At 30.7% G+C, this 16,293-nt stretch overlaps 1 protein-coding gene across 11 annotated transcripts in view; it reads left to right on the top strand.

Moving 5' to 3' along the window:
• The window catches only part of LOC142328050 (uncharacterized), a 104,149-nt gene that overhangs the window by 72,218 nt on the left and 15,638 nt on the right, over window positions 1–16,293 (top strand). For 9 of the 11 annotated variants that reach the window (XM_075371510.1, XM_075371506.1, XM_075371504.1 and 6 more), the window contains one exon: window positions 14,668–14,746. The gene's annotated coding sequence lies outside the window, so the exon portion shown is untranslated. Of the gene's footprint in view, window positions 1–1,486; window positions 2,131–2,203; window positions 2,326–14,667; window positions 14,747–16,293 lie in introns of those variants that run through there. The other 2 variants (XR_012757159.1, XR_012757158.1) reach the window with 2 other exon arrangements.

A 16,293-nucleotide genomic window follows, 5' to 3' on the forward strand; every position in this document is an offset into this window, starting at 1 on the left:
ATAACTCTTAAATATATTCCACCTACCTATCGACTTTGCCTTTCGTTTTATAAATTGGTGTACCATCTTTGTTTAACACATTATTAAATTTTAATTTATGTACCCCAAAATTTTCCTTAACTTTCTTGTATGCTCCAACTATTTTACCAATGTTCATTTCTCTTTCCACTTCTGAACACTTTTCTTTAATCCTGTCTTCTTTCGCTAGTTTTCATTTCCTGTTTATAATATTTCTTAATTGTCTATAGTTCCTTTTACTTTCTTCATCACTAGCATTCTTGTATTTTATACATTCATCCATCAGCTGCAATATATTGTCTGAAATTCAGGGTTTTCTACCAGTTCTCTTTGTTCCGCCTAAGTTCGCTTCTGCTGATTTAAAAATTTCCTTTACAACATTCTTCCATTCTTCTTCTATATTTTCTACTTTATCTTTTTTACTCAGACCTCTTGTGATGTCCTCCTTGAAAATCTTCTTTACCTCCTCTTCCTCAAGCGTCTCTAAATTCCACCGATTCATCTGACAGGTTTTTAAATCTACATTTCATTATCACTTAAGTTATGGTTGCTAACAATATCTGCTCCAGGGTAAGTTTTGCAGTCAACAAGTTGAATTCTAAATCTTTGTTTAACCAAGATATAATATATCTTATACCTTGCAGTATCGCCTGGCTTTTTTCATCTGTATATTCTTCTATTATGATTTTTAAACTGGGTGGTGGCAATTACTAAAGTATAGTTCGTGCAAAACTCTATAAGTTGGTCCCCTCTTTCATTCCTTTTACCCAGCCCGTATTCACCCACTATCTTTCCGTCCTTGCCTTTTCCAATGCTTGCATTCCAATCTCCAACTATTATTAAATTTTCATCCCCTTTTATGTTTTTAATTGTTTCGTCAATTACTTCGTATACACACTCTTCCTCATCATCATCATGGGCACGTGTAGGCATATAGACAATCCTTGTTGGTTAAGGTTTCGAGTTTATCCTTATTACAGTGATTCTATCGCTTTACATTTTGAAATACTCTACTCTCTTCCCTGTCTTCTTGTTCATTACAAAACTTACTCCTGCCTGCCCATTATTTGAGCTGAGTTAATTATTGTAAAATCACATGACCTGAAGTCGTTTTCCTCTTCCCACCTCACCTCACTAATTCCTACTACATCTACATTTGTCCTATCCATTTCCCTATTTAAATTTTCTAACCTACCAACCTTTTTTAGACTTCTAACATTCCACACTCCAACTCGTAGAATGTTATATTGTAATTTTCTGGTGACCCCTTCCTTAGTTGTCCCCACCCAGAGATCCGAACGCAAAATTTGAACAGAAACATTGCAATTATGTTCCTGTATTTGGCTGTTAATCATGGCATCGAAATAGCACATTGTTTTCTTGAAAAGGGGCATACACAAAATGAGGGGGACAGTGTCACAGTAGCATATTGAGCGTGTATCAAAAAATGTATCCATTTATGTTGTAGATCAATGGTAAGCAAGAATGGCGTGTAGAAAATCTCTATCATGTAACTGAAATGGAATAGTTATATGACTTTTGGATACTGAGAACTGAGATATCCAACAGATTGGAGATACAGTAAAGTGGCAGAAAATAAAAGTACTTATGATTCAGTCACAAAACCCAAAGACTGTATTTTTTAAATATAAATATAATGAAAGCAATTTCAAGGAAATTAATATTGAGTCTGAAACAAGAAAAAAATTGGAGGGGTTAGCTCATTGAAAATTGCAGGTTCTCCTCCATCAAACCTGTTTACCAATTAGTACCAAAAAATGTAAGGATCTAAAAGCTGTTTGCAAAATCATGATAATACCAATGGCAACAATCATTACTATCAAAATTTGAAACATTGTAACAATGTGGAAGATGTCTAAAAACCAAGGTGAAGTAAAGCTTCTTACAATAATGTTTCTATAATTTTATTTCCCTATGTATGTTTGCTTTTATTTTCCAATGTTTTTTATTGAATATCATTGTAATCCTCAAGTTTTTTTAATGTTGTAATGTGAATGTTTCACATATTATGTGATTAGAATTATTGGTAAGAAATTACAAAACTAACTGTAGAAATTAAAAAATTCTTCTGATCATTTAGTGCAATGTATTTTTGTAATTCTTTATGTTTTATATTTTGTGTTCTGTATTTTTTTTAAACTTTTAAATTTTTTTGTATTTTTAGTTTCAGTTTTTACGAAGCAAGTTTCCATTTTATTTTTGTTATGTTAGTAAACACATATTAATACAGTAAAAAATTACGTGCTATGTATTGGTATTGTTAGTAATAAAAATTGTTTCTTATAATTTTTGTGTTTTTTTTCTTCCACCCAATTTGGGTCAAAGAATTAAAAAAGTGAGGTAGTTTGTTGTATAGTATTATAATTTTATTATTAATAATTCTATAGTGTTTTTTAAAGAAATATTTTATAATTTTTAAATAATAGAAGATTGCAGTAATGTAAATACACCAAATGTTATAGTAGCAGGAAGAAAGTAATACATAAAGTATACCAAGAAGCAAAAGGAAGTGTAATAATTCAGATTTCAAAAGTTTATTGGTGTAGAACTAACCTAAGTTTTCTTGGGATAGTTCTACAACAAATGTTTAAGTGCAGAAGTAGCCTAAGTCTACTCAAAAGTTAAAAGAAATAATTGAGAAATCACATGAAAAAGTTTGATATCAAAAACATGAATGTAATGTTAAAAACATTTAAGAAATATAAGTTTAAAAATAGGAGATAATTTTTGGACTTAGTATAGTCCTGATTCTAGACAATGGTATAACAACAAAATGGGTGTTTGTGTGTTAGTCCATATACACAAAAAAAGGATTTTTTTTTATGATGGCTAAATACATATATTTTGTTATACTTCCTCTTCTGAATAATTGTAATTGTGACATGTGTTTTTTTTTCACAAAATCTCCAAAAGAACAATGTATGGATTAGTAAAGGGATTGTAAAATTTATTTTTACACTAAGAAACTTCTACTATGCAAAATGCTAATGTTATTCGTACTGCTAAAAAAGGTTATATTATGATAATGTATGTGGGCAGTTATCAAATTTTAAAGTGGATTTGAAAATAAAACAGGTTATTTTGTTATTGTCTGTATTTTTTAAAGTATTTAGAAGATTTTTAAAAAAATCTTTGAAAAGCAACTATTAACAAACTTTCAGGATGGTTTTAGGGAAAATTTGTTTACCGATGCAGTAATTTCCCAATTTTTTGGAAAAATATTTTAAATTCTGTTTATAACAAATATACCTTTACTGAAAAATACTTAATTGCTATCACATCAGTGGAGCTGGTTACAGTTGGTTAAAGTCAAACCTTACCCCATCAACAAGCAGTTGAAATCAACTTCTGTGTGCCTGCTGCAATGCATATAGTGGCTAGTGATGGATCTTATAAATGAAAAAGTAGTAACAGTTCAATTATTGAAATATCTCAAATTACCAACTGCATCATTCCAATGATGTTCTCGCTTGGAATACTACTACTAATGTAGGTGAATACTACTAATGTTATGAATGATGAGTGAATTTCACACCTTTTAATTTGTCTCTTGCATGGATTTGGTAGATGAATAGGCTGAATAGTAACCACTAATATGAATGATGAGAGAATCTCAACTACTACTTTTTACCTTCGCTGAAGTAAATATTTTAATACACAATTACTAATTCCAGCAACAAGACATATATTTATTTTCTGATGTCATCACTACATCGTCCACTATGCTATATCACCACTCCTACTATTAATTAAGAAAAACATTTATCCATATTTAAATTCATACTCACCGTGAACTCTTATTTTATCAATTCCAGGTCTTAGGAATTAACAGATCCCCACACTATAATCATTCCACTTTATCACTTTTATTAATTACACAAAATATATTAAATAAAATACCAGAACTATATATTGATATATTTTTTAATTAAAAAGGGAAAAATTTGATCTGCACTGCTGTATTCTTAACTACAAAAATAATTATTAATTAAGGTTTATTCAGAAAATCTGATAAATAAAGACGATTAAATCAAGTAAAAATTAAACAAAATAAGAATGTTCTCCATCACTTTCAATTGTCATTCATAACAATGTTTTAAATAGCTTGTGGTCTATTTAATATTTTAATTACTTTTATTCACAAAAATACACTTAAATTGAGGTCTTAATTTTTCTTTGTAAATTTAAAAGTTATTAACTTAATAACAGGAAAAAAAGGTTATAAAAGATAAATCAATTTAAAATCCCATGAAAAATAATATTGTGTCCAGGTTTTTTTTGAAGATATTCTATTCCTACATAAATTGGTTAACTGTCCAGCCTTAGAAAAAACACCCTTTCTGAGGGCACTGATATTGCAGGTATACAGGAGTATTTTAAATTTATCTCGTATAATTCAGGTAATAATAAATTTTTTGCAATTCCCAAAATTCCAAAGAATCTTCAGTCTATTTAGGTGTGACATTTCCAAATATTGTCACCGGAATATTTAAAAATATTCCAGTTGTTCCAGGGGTCATTTTTGTTTGCACTTTACATAATTTTTCTTGACAATTGTTAGGATTTGTTGTGTCTGAGGCTGTACGATTTTCATCTAATGGAAGAGTATCAATGTCTATTCGCCTCGAATTAATTAAATTTGTAACCTCATCAGTTATCTGTTTTTTGACATTTTTTCCATTTTCATCTACATCAAATGTGTTTTTTTAAACCTCTTACTGGTAGCACTTTGTCAAATTTTTTCACAATTTTTTAGTTCAAAAATATTTCTTTGTTAAGTCGGGACATTTTTCTTTAATTGAAAGTAAACTTTAATTTTTCAAGTATAAACTCTGTCTTTATAAATAATATAACATTTGAATGTAAAAGTTTGGTTAGCATCCATGTATAAGGTGAATTTAACTTGCGTTATGTTAATGTATTTTTTAATCGCAGATTTCTCAAAACCATATTTTTACACATAAATGATATAAGTAACCAGTAAGGTTATTGAGTTGAAATTTTTACCAGGTGTTTTTGGCTGTAAAGTACACAGATAGACACACAGGATTGTTAGTTTGTTTTAAAAGAAGTTAATTTAAAAAAAAAAAATAATTTTTTTCAATGACCGAAAAACATTGTGTAATACAGGTGATTCAAAGAAACGGGAAATTAAAAAAATTAAATAACATTAATGAAAATTTTTTTAGAAGATGAATGTTATTTCATGCAATTGTACAAATGTTGCCATTTTAGGATACATACATTTTAGTTTATTTTTTAAAGATGACATCTTCCAAGTGACCTCCTCTTCTACGTAAACACTCACGAAGTCTCTTCGTTAAATTGTTCATGGTTTGACGTAACATCTCGACTGGAATTTCTGCAATTGCTTCTCGGGTCTTTGCCTTCAGTTCTTCCGTTGTAGCAGGTCTACTGTGGAATGCTTTGCTTTTAAGGCGACCCCACAAAAAGTAATCGCAAGCTGAGAGATCTGGCGAGCTGGAAGGCCATCTAATGTCACAGTTTCATGAAATGACATGTTGTCCAAACAATCGGCGTACAGCTGCCATCGATATTCGTGCAGTATGTGACGTTCCGTCTTGTTGAAACCAGGCTGTGTTAAGAATTGGTGGAAATCTCTTTTGTTGTTCCACAACAAAGGTTTCAAGCACGGCTACATAACGAGCCGACGTCACTGTAATCACAAGACTGTTGTCATCCTCAAAAAAATAAGGGCCTATAACACCGTAAGATGACATAGCACACCACACGGTCGCTTTCTAGCTGTGCAACGGATGCTGGTGTAGCTGCATAGGATTTTCTTGTGCCCGGTATCTGAAATTTTGCTTGTTAACAAATCCACTGATGGTGGAAATGTGCTTTGTCTGACATCCACAGTTCGTGAACAAAATCTTCGTTATCGTTTATCTTCTGAAGCGTTTCATTACAGAATCGTGGTCGCACAACTGCATCGTTCGGTTTCAGTTCCTGGATGATCTGCAACTTGTACGGATGGTATTGCAAGTTCTTCGCTAACATTCTTCGAACACTTGAACTATGCAATTGTAAAGATGCTGAGAGACGACAGATTGACCGATGTGGACTTTGTGTGACAGCATCTTGTAAAGCTTGAACGTTCTGTAGTGTATGGACGGTTTGCTCATGGCCTGGAGGTTTCTTTTTCATTGCCAAACTGGTTTCCTCAAAATTAGATATCAGTGTTTTAATTGCATCTGGGACGGCACGACTGTGTTAAAATGATGATGAAATTCTCTACGCGCTCCCTCCATACTGTCATTGTTTTTGTAAAACGCTTTTATAGCAAATGCACGTTGTGCACCACTCCAAGGATCCATGACAACTAAATGGCAGGTTAGGTTAGAGAGGCTGGCGCTACTTATCAAGTGGTACCAATCGCCCATGGCTACCAACACAACTTTCAAAATTTCCCGTCTCTTTGAATCATCCTGTATAAAAATATTTTTCTAACGTAAAAAATAATGAATCAGAAAACGACTGTGTTAAACGTTGTAAAAAGTTAAAAATTATGCGTAAAAAAAATGTAAAGTTTATAAGTTTAAAGATGACTGAGAAAATGGGTCAAATATTAACATGGGGAAGGATGGGATGTGGGTTTCGAACCTCCCCTTAAAGGTAAATGTAGTCAGTAGATTGTAATTTGGTTCAAAGCAATGATAGAAAATGAGTTTGACTGCTAGTTGCAGCAAGAAACATTAAAATGTTTCATTTTTTTATTGGAGGAAAATATTATTTTCATGATTTTTTTCTGGTGATCTAGATCACCAGAGTTACTTCCCCTGAATATTTTTCTTTGGGTTTACTTGCAGAAAAATGTTTCACGCATACCATATCTCAAATATACCTTTTGATTTGACTCATCAGTCACGTGACTGGTTTGATGCTATTCCCCATTCCACTTTGCTTTTGTGTTAAATTTTAACCTCAACATATTTACTACAACCTACATACTGAATTATATGTTTCATTTATCCATAAATATTTTAAAGAATTTCTTTCGAATACTTTGTCTATATTTGATTCCAGTAGAGTTCTATTGGTTGACTGACTACCCGTTTCTTTAAAACCAGTGAAGCTCATATACTGATTAGCTGCCTAGATACCACGATTGAGTTCTTTAACAAGTCTGCAAAAACTGGTTTCATAGTAGATGACTACATGTGAGTGATAACTATGTACAGAAAATAGTAGCGGCCTATAAACTTAAGGTTATAAACAAAGAAGTAAGGTAAAATGCCACTGGCTGAAACCACGTTTAATAAACCAGTTCCTCCTATAGATTACCAAAGTTAAATTACCTTGAATTCAATTTTATTGCTGTTGAAGTTTTATTATTCATTATGATGGCTGACTTTTTCAATGACTAAAGCAATTTATATAACAACAAAAATATCTTTTAGCCTTTGGATGGCCACTTGTCTAAAAGTTAATTCAAAATCTTATCTCACTCTTTCAGTCTTCTGCTCAAGCAACAGGATAACATCCTATGAATAAAATTTAAAAAAATAATAGAGACGCTGTAAAATAGTAGTACATATATAAAATGTCTTCTTTTTCTTATAGTAATCAATCCTAAAATTGGTTTACAGCAGTCTTCCTCCTCCTGACAGTTCTTGTGCTAATCTATTTTTCCCATTTACATTTTATACCCAACATCGTGTGTGGTTCCTCTTTTGCTGTTAACAATGATTGCAAATATTTCCTATTTCCGACCATACTAAACAACATATTTAGTAGACTTGGGCTTACAAATACGTATTACTGTTCGACACGATTGGCTACACCTGGCTCCACTTACTTGACTAAAAAAATATATATCAGAAATGAGGGATGGTCACCTCGTAGTGGTGTTTGCGGGTAACGTAGAAAACCGGACAAACCGCGGACAAAATACATTTTACCTGCCCTTTGTATGGAAAACCAGCTATATTAGGAGGTGAATGTACCTTGTTTTTATTTTCTTTAATGCTTTTTAGTCAAGTAACTGGAAACAGATGCGCAGCAGTTTTGTCATATGGTTAACAGTGGCAATGGCTGTGTTGGTTGAGCCGCCATACCCCTTAAAAACTCAAAATAAAAAAAAACCAGAAAGTGGTTTTTAGATATTATCTGTTAAGTTTTTGCAAGACCAAAACTGCTGAATATGTTGTTTAGTATAGTCGGAAATAGGAAAATTTACAATGATTGTTAAGAATCTTTGAACTCTTTGAGGGTCAAATTTGGAAAAATTTTGAAATTGGTTTTTCATTCACATAAGATTTACACACCAAAAATCTGATATCTTCATTTGTTACCAAGAAATTAAAAAAATAGCTGAATTTAAAAAAAAATTCAAAATCCTTTTTAACTTTTTAAACTTGGAATTTCAAAACATCTAGAAATTGTTTTTTAGATATTCACATGAAGATTACACACACTAAAAATTCAGGTAGATTTTTTAATTTGCTACTGAAAAATTCAAAAGAAGTAAATTTCATTGTTGCTCCATTTTAACCCTTAAACTCAAAATTTCTTTTTTAGTGTGTACTTACTCCATAAGAAAAATGTGTTTACAAATTTTTATCAATTTATCTTCAGTAGCTTTTGCTGGTCGTTTATTATGAATAATTCACATGTTGTTTTATATATATAGATTGCAGTTTTATAATATAATACAGTATAAACAAAAAATTAAGAAAGCAACTGATGGAGATATTTGTTTGGAGTGTTTTTCTATATAGCAGTGAGGCATGGATCTCATAGGGGTAGAAGGAAAAAGGAGAAGAAGAAGAAATTTTATATAATATGTACTACTTACTATAATTTTTGTTATACATTTTTTTTTGTGGATAATACCCAATTTAACTTAAATAAACAAAAAAAAAATAAATAATTCTGAACAGAAGACTTGAGAAAAGTGACAGATTCTGAATTAACTTTAGACTAGTGCAGTAAAGGACCACCCAAAAAGCTGAAAGATTTTTTTTGTTAGTTTTATTAATTGCTCTAACTATTAAAAAAGTCAATTGTTGTTATGAATAATAAAATTCCACCAGCATCCAATGAAATATAAATAATATATATATATATATATAGAATTAATATTATTTAACTTTGGTGATAGGAGAAATTGGTTTATTAAATGTGGTTTCAGCCATTGGAATTTATCTTACTTCTTTCTTTACAACCTTCAGTTTCTAGGCTGCTACTCCCTGAGAGGTTTTACAGAATCATCAGGCTTTAGATGCAGTTTCCAGTTTTAAACAGGCTACTAAGACACTTTATACTACTACTACTACTACTTACATTCACAAAAAAAAATAATTTTCTCAAAAAAAAAGCCTAACTTATTAATTTCCATCATGTTAATAATTTGCGTAAATTTAAAATATTTATTGATTTTATTGCAATATTTACAATTTCATAAAATGACAACAAATGCGATTATTTTTGATCTGAGATCAAACCAACAATAGAGTTGAAACCATTTTAATTCATTTAAGAGGAGGTGGTACAGGCTATATCGCTAATGTAATCTTGCAAACTTTTAAGTACACTTTTCTCAAAAAGTATTTAAGATAGTTTTTTTGATTCATAAACCAAGTTATTTAGCATAACTCTCTCTATTCACTGGCTATTATATTTGGATACTTTAAGCAAAAATTTGTTAATTTTTTAAATGGCAGAAAGGCTCCTGGAATAGACGGAATACCTGTAGAATTACTGTGCAGTGCAGGTGAGGAAGCGATTGATAGATTATACAAACTGGTGTGTAATATTTATGAAAAAGGGGAATTTCCGTCAGACTTCAAAAAAAGTGTTATAGTAATGATACCAAAGAAAGCAGATAAATGTGAAGAATACAGAACAATTAGTTTAACTAGTCATGCATCAAAAATCTTAACGAGAATTCTATACAGAAGAATTGAGAGGAGAGTGGAGGAAGTGTTAGGAGAAGACCAGTTTGGTTTCAGGAAAAGTATAGGGACAAGGGAAGCAATTTTAGGCCTAGATTAATAGTAGAAGGAATAGTAAAGAAAAACAAACCAACATACTTGGCATTTATAGACCTAGAAAAGGCATTTGATAACGTAGACTGGAATAAAGTGTGCAGCATTTTAAAAAAATTAGGGTTCAAATACAGAGATAGAAGAACGATTGCTAACATGTACAGGAACCAAACAGCAACAGTAACAATTGAAGAACATAAGAAAGGGAGTCCGACAAGGATGTTCCCTATCACCGTTACTTTTTAATCTTTACATGGAACTAGCAGTTAATGATGTTAAAGAACAATTTAGATTCGGAGTAACAGTACAAGGTGAAAAGATAAAGATGCTACGATTTGCTGATGATATAGTAATTTTAGCCGAGAGTAAAAAGGATTTAGAAGAAACAATGAACGGCATAGATGAAGTCCTACGCAAGAACTATCGCATGAAAATAAACAAGAACAAAACAAAAGTAATGAAATGTAGTAGAAATAACAAAGATGGACCGCTGAATGTGAAAATAGGAGGAGAAAAGATTATGGAGGTAGAAGAATTTTGTTATTTGGGAAGTAGAATTACTAAAGATGGACGAAGCAGGAGCGATATAAAATGCTGAATAGCACAAGCTAAACGAGCCTTCAGTAAGAAATATAATTTGTTTACATCAAAAATTAATTTAAATGTCAGGAAAAGATTTTTAAAAGTACATCTTTGGAGCATCGCTTTATATGGAAGTGAAACTTGGATGATCAGAGTACCTGAGAAGAAAAGATTAGAAGCTTTTGAAATGCGGTGCTATAGGAGAATGTTAAAAATCAGATGGGTGGATAAAGTGACAAATAAAGAGGTATTGCGGCAAATAGATGAAGAAAGAAGCATTTGGAAAAATATAGTTAAAAGAAGAGACAGACTTTAGGCCAATACTAAGGCATCCTGGAATAGTCGCTTTAATATTGGAAGGACAGGTAGAAGGAAAATATTATGTAGACAGGCCACGTTTGGAATATGTAAAACAAATTGTTAGGGATGTAGGATGTAGAAGGTATACTGAAATGAAACGACTAGCACTAGATAGGGAATCTTGGAGAGCTGCATCAAACCAGTCAAATGACTGAAGACAAAAAAAAAAAATTTTTTATTTACCCAATTTTTTGTTTTTGCCATAAAAAATATTGAAAAACTTTTTGTTGTTAGAACAACTAGAAAGTAGTCAGCACATTTAAAATGTTCTAATAAAGTTGTGACAGAAATTTTATCATCTTCCTCTTAGTAGTTTTTGAGAAAAGCGTACCTAAGTATTAAAAAAAATAAAAATCTCCGGAAAACACTTAATAAAAATTATGTACTTTAAAATAAGCCAGGCCCATATACTGAGTCATTGGGGTCATCTTCATCATCTTCTTTTTTTTATTTTCATGATACTACATTTTTATTTTACTGCATGAAATATCACCTTTTCTTATTCTTGTGTTAAATTTGAAAATATTTACTTTATGATTGGGTTGAATTCCTAGCTGGTTAATACAACTATTCTTCCTAAGCAGCCATCATTAAAATGACAGCATCATATACTACTACTTTGAATGGGTCGAGTCCAATGAAAATGGTTTTGGGAAGTCTGTTTCAGATAACACTGTTGAATGACACATTGGGATTTTGGGTGTTGCCATGTAAACATTTCCATAAAAGAACTCTGCGGTCTTTTGATTTTTGTAAAAATTATTTATGTAAAAATATTGTGCAAACTTGTCTTCTCATATTTTCTAAATTTTCTGATTTTCATCAAATACCAAAACCATAATCATTCTGTAAGCTAGTTTTTTCCTTAATAGTCAACCTTCCAGCACCAGAACTTTCTATCATCAACTTTATCTTTTATTTCCCTTTTGTTTATCTTTATGCAACTGTCCCAAACGTGATCCCATTTGCTTTTGTATGCACCTAAAGTACTCCATTTTTTCATTGGGAACATCATCACATACAGCTTTCTTTTGATTACCTAAGTAAAGGCTTTGTTATCACCATTACCCAGGTATTTTGTATATCTAACATTATTATTCACAGTTTATTATCAAATGTGGCCACTGCACTGGCAACTTCCAGATAGCTCTGAAACATAGACTCTGCTAACTCCAGATAGTTTCATCCTAGAAGTACTGCTTTCTTTATGTTTTTCCAGTTTTTCATTATAATTTTTTAAATTTTCACACTGCTGGCAGTATTTCAACATCTATAACCTTTCCAGTGTCAACATTAGTAGATGAAACGACACAATTCAAATTCTTGTGGCTCCTTTTTTGCCAAGTTCTATCTAATGCCACAGCTATATCTATCTGTACAGTTACCATTTCCCTTTACAGCCTCCTGAAATGATTTCTTCCTTCACATTTCAGCACAGAATTTTGTTTTATCACAAGTAAGGTTATTAAATTTGGTGGGAGGTTTTGAAAGATCATTTTTTACAGAAAACCTATCCAGCATCATGACATTTTCTGATGCATCGCATTCTATAAACAAAACAAACATTTACTTTATACACTTCAGTTTCTGCAAATAATTTTTTTTTCAAGAAACTAATTACTGTAGTTGTACTTGCATTGCTTGAAGTTTGATATAACCTAGAAATGTCACCGTTTGAACTTAGTCTAAACTAGCACTTAGTTAAATATGAACACTTACTTGGTTTTTTTTTACCTCTTCCTGGATCACCTACATGTTTTTAAAATATGTATTTGGATTGTCACAAAAATTTTTTTAGTTAACCATAAAAACAAAATAACACGAATTATCAACTCAAAAGAAATTGATATTCAATGTCACTGCTTACTTGAAGCTGCAATAATAATTCTTGTAATTATGCCAGAAAATAATGAAAATCTTTTGGAGGACAAAAGTATCACCAAATATGATCCCAAATATATAAGTAGGTTTTTTCTAAAAATTTATACTTCAGATAAGTGGAAAATGCAAAAAATGAAAATAAAAATTTCCAAACTTTGTGTACCACCTCTCCTAGAAACAGTACTTCCTTTCGGACCAAAACTCAGGTGCTCTTTTAATTTTTGCATTAATTCCAAAGAACACTTAGGAAGAAAATGTTCAGATTGTTTGGTTAATGTAATTCATATAATAATTTTAAAGTCAAACTGTTTATGAAGGTAAGAAACCATATTTATGCCTTCTACGATTATTGCAGCTCAATAATTTGTATAAATCAAAAGCTAATGGGTATATAAATTTTGGCAAAGTCTGCTGTAAATTCAAATAAATTACTTGTACTGAAGCATCGTTTACTAACTCACAGTACTCAGAATTTTTGAATTAATTGAAACTATATCCAAAGCTGAAATTTTTTGTCTTTTTTTTGAAGATTTGTTTGTGCCATTTTCTATTTTCATTTAGAATCACAAATCTTAATCATAAAAAAAAAAAAACTTCAAACGATATTATTATACCATTTTTTAACGTTTCTCTGTATTTTATCTTCTGAAAAAATTGGAAATTTTCCTGTAGCAAACTTAAAGTACATATAAAAAAAAAATATAATCTTTTTATATCACTTTCTAAACACACTCAGTTGTGGTGTAAAGCCTACTGTAGTGAGGGAGATGCTTTGGGAAGATTATAAGTGTGACTATGAACTGTTAATGGCTTCACTTGAAATGTAGTTATATCTGTTACCATCTCCCCTTTTATCTAAGGATGGTGTGCTCGACTTTGATTCTATATTCTTTGTTATATTATTTTCTCTTTCTCTGTAGTTTTGTAAGCCAGGAATACTCAATATTTCAAAAAATTTCCTGCAGTTTTTTTTTATTTTCCTACAAGGTAAATCTACTTTCATAATAATCATAGATTCTCTATGTTACTACATCCCTACCATCAACAAATTTTTCTTTGCTGATATTTTTATTTTATTAATTATATTTCTAAAGAGCTGAGATATAGTTTCCTACCTTGTGTGGATTATAGATGATAATAAACTTTATTTTAAAAATTTGAGGAAATTACTTATCAAGAATCGGTAGAGAATCATTGTATGGGTATTTCTACTATTAAACTAGTGTAAAAAGTAATGTTGATTTGTGTTAGAAGGTGACACTATTAACATTTTTAATGAATCTTTAGTGGAATATCTAATGAGGTTATCAGTAGCACTGATACGTGAATGAAAGAATGATGCAGAATTATCATAATTAGTTTAATTCTCCCACTTCACTTAAATCCTATAAATTATTATAAGCTTAGTAAATGTATGTATATATATATATATATATATATATACACACACACACGAGTTTAATGTCTCTAAAACCAGGTAAATATTTAGGTATTGATAAGATCTTTTCTAAGTAAATTATATTCAGTGACCTCTTTGTCTTCTGTTTTGTGTAAAAAATTTCCTTCTGCTCTGAAATTGGCAAAAATTATTCCAGTTCATAAATCAGGATCTGTTCATAAATCAGTTTATTCAAAATTGCTATAAAAAGCAATTAAAATAATTTGTGGATAAGTTATATTTCTTTTGGAGATGATATTGCTCTAGTACATTTGTCTAAGGATCTTGGCAGGTCAGACTAATCTGGAATGCATTAAAAACCAAATATCTAAATTTTTCTTTATTGTCTGTTTCCAGGTTATTAGCTCCATTAATATACCATAATGTTGATTGTGCTCATATTTGATCTCAGTGTGACAGTTCAGTCATATCAAAGGTAAATTTTATTAAATTATTGGGGTGGATGATAGATGACAAATTATCAAAGAATTTGCATATACAGAGTTTGAAGAGAGAAATTTTTGTAGCATTAAAAAATGTTATAAATTTTTTCCAGTAAATGTTTTTCGTCATATTTACTTTGCTTCTCATTCATTCGAAATTAAATCATGGATTGGATTGCTGGGGGTCAACCTATCTCAGTGATCTTCATCTGATTATAATTTTGCAGAAATTTATTTTACAGGTAATGTGTGGTGCGAATAGAACATTCTTTCCCTGTTTTTCTTTTTTTAGAAAATGTTCCATTAGATCTCTTTTTTTATAAGATGCTTCTAATCTTTGACAATGGAAGTGATAATTCCAGGGTGGGGATAACTAAGGGTGAAAGCTATTATAAAACTAGGCAGATTTTTACATGAAATATTACTGTTCCAAGGCTTTACTGTATGTTGTTTAAAATAATTTTCTTTTTGTAACACCTAAGTTTTTAATTGCCTTCCTGGTAATGTAAGAAGTACTTGTAACATGAATCAGTTTAAATTTAACTTAAAGGAATGGATTTTGTGCTTGACAATCGATGAGGTGGAAGCACTGTGTATTCAGTGGTGATTTAATCTAAATGTAAGATTTGCTAATTTTAATATGATCTTAATATATTTATATTCATACCTGGTTGGTGACAATAGTGTGTGCTTAGGTGTGCATGTGAGAGAAAAAAATAACTGAAGAAAACTGGGGTGTGTGTAAGAGGTTATTATTTTTTTTTAATGTGTTTCTAATTATAATTACTTCGTTTCTTTGTAGGTAATATATTTTCATATGCAACTATAGTAATATCTTTATCAAGATATTAATTTATTTACATATTAATATGATTAAATATCAGTGCGTGCTAAATTAATTACCTAAGTGCTTTATATTTTATACAATTGATTGTATTTTTATTACTTGTCTTTTGTGTGTATGTATTCATGTTATAGTTGAAAATAAATTAATTAATTTGTTAATAGTAATATTTTGTATTTGAAATTCTTCAGTGTTGGCAAATAATTTTTAGACAAGGTACTAATATTAGTATCACTTACGGAAATTATACCTACACTCTTTAAATTTGACATAACCGAGAAATGTCATCTTCTAAATTTAAATCTAAACTAGCACTTTGTTATTATTAATTATTTTTTCTTTATCTCTTCCTGGACCACTCTCTCTTTTTCGGTTTAGCCTCTGAAACCACCGTAACCTATTACTTCAGAGAATGATTATGGATGATATGTATGATTGTAAATGAAGTGTAGTTTTGTACAGTCTTTGGTTGGTTCCTGAGATGTGTGGTTAATTGAAACCCAACCACCAAAGAACACTGGTATCCACAATCTAGTATGCAAATCCGTGTAAAAGTAACTGCCTTTACTAGAATTTGAACCTTGGAACCTTCAACTTCAAAATCAGCTGATTTACGATGAGTTCACCACATGACCAACTCAGTGGGTTTCTTCCGGGGCCACCTAAATGTTGTTTTTAAAATATATATATGGATTT

Source organism: Lycorma delicatula, chromosome 7, assembly GCF_047948215.1.
Source record: "Lycorma delicatula isolate Av1 chromosome 7, ASM4794821v1, whole genome shotgun sequence".
NCBI classification, from domain to species: Eukaryota; Metazoa; Arthropoda; class Insecta; order Hemiptera; family Fulgoridae; genus Lycorma; species Lycorma delicatula.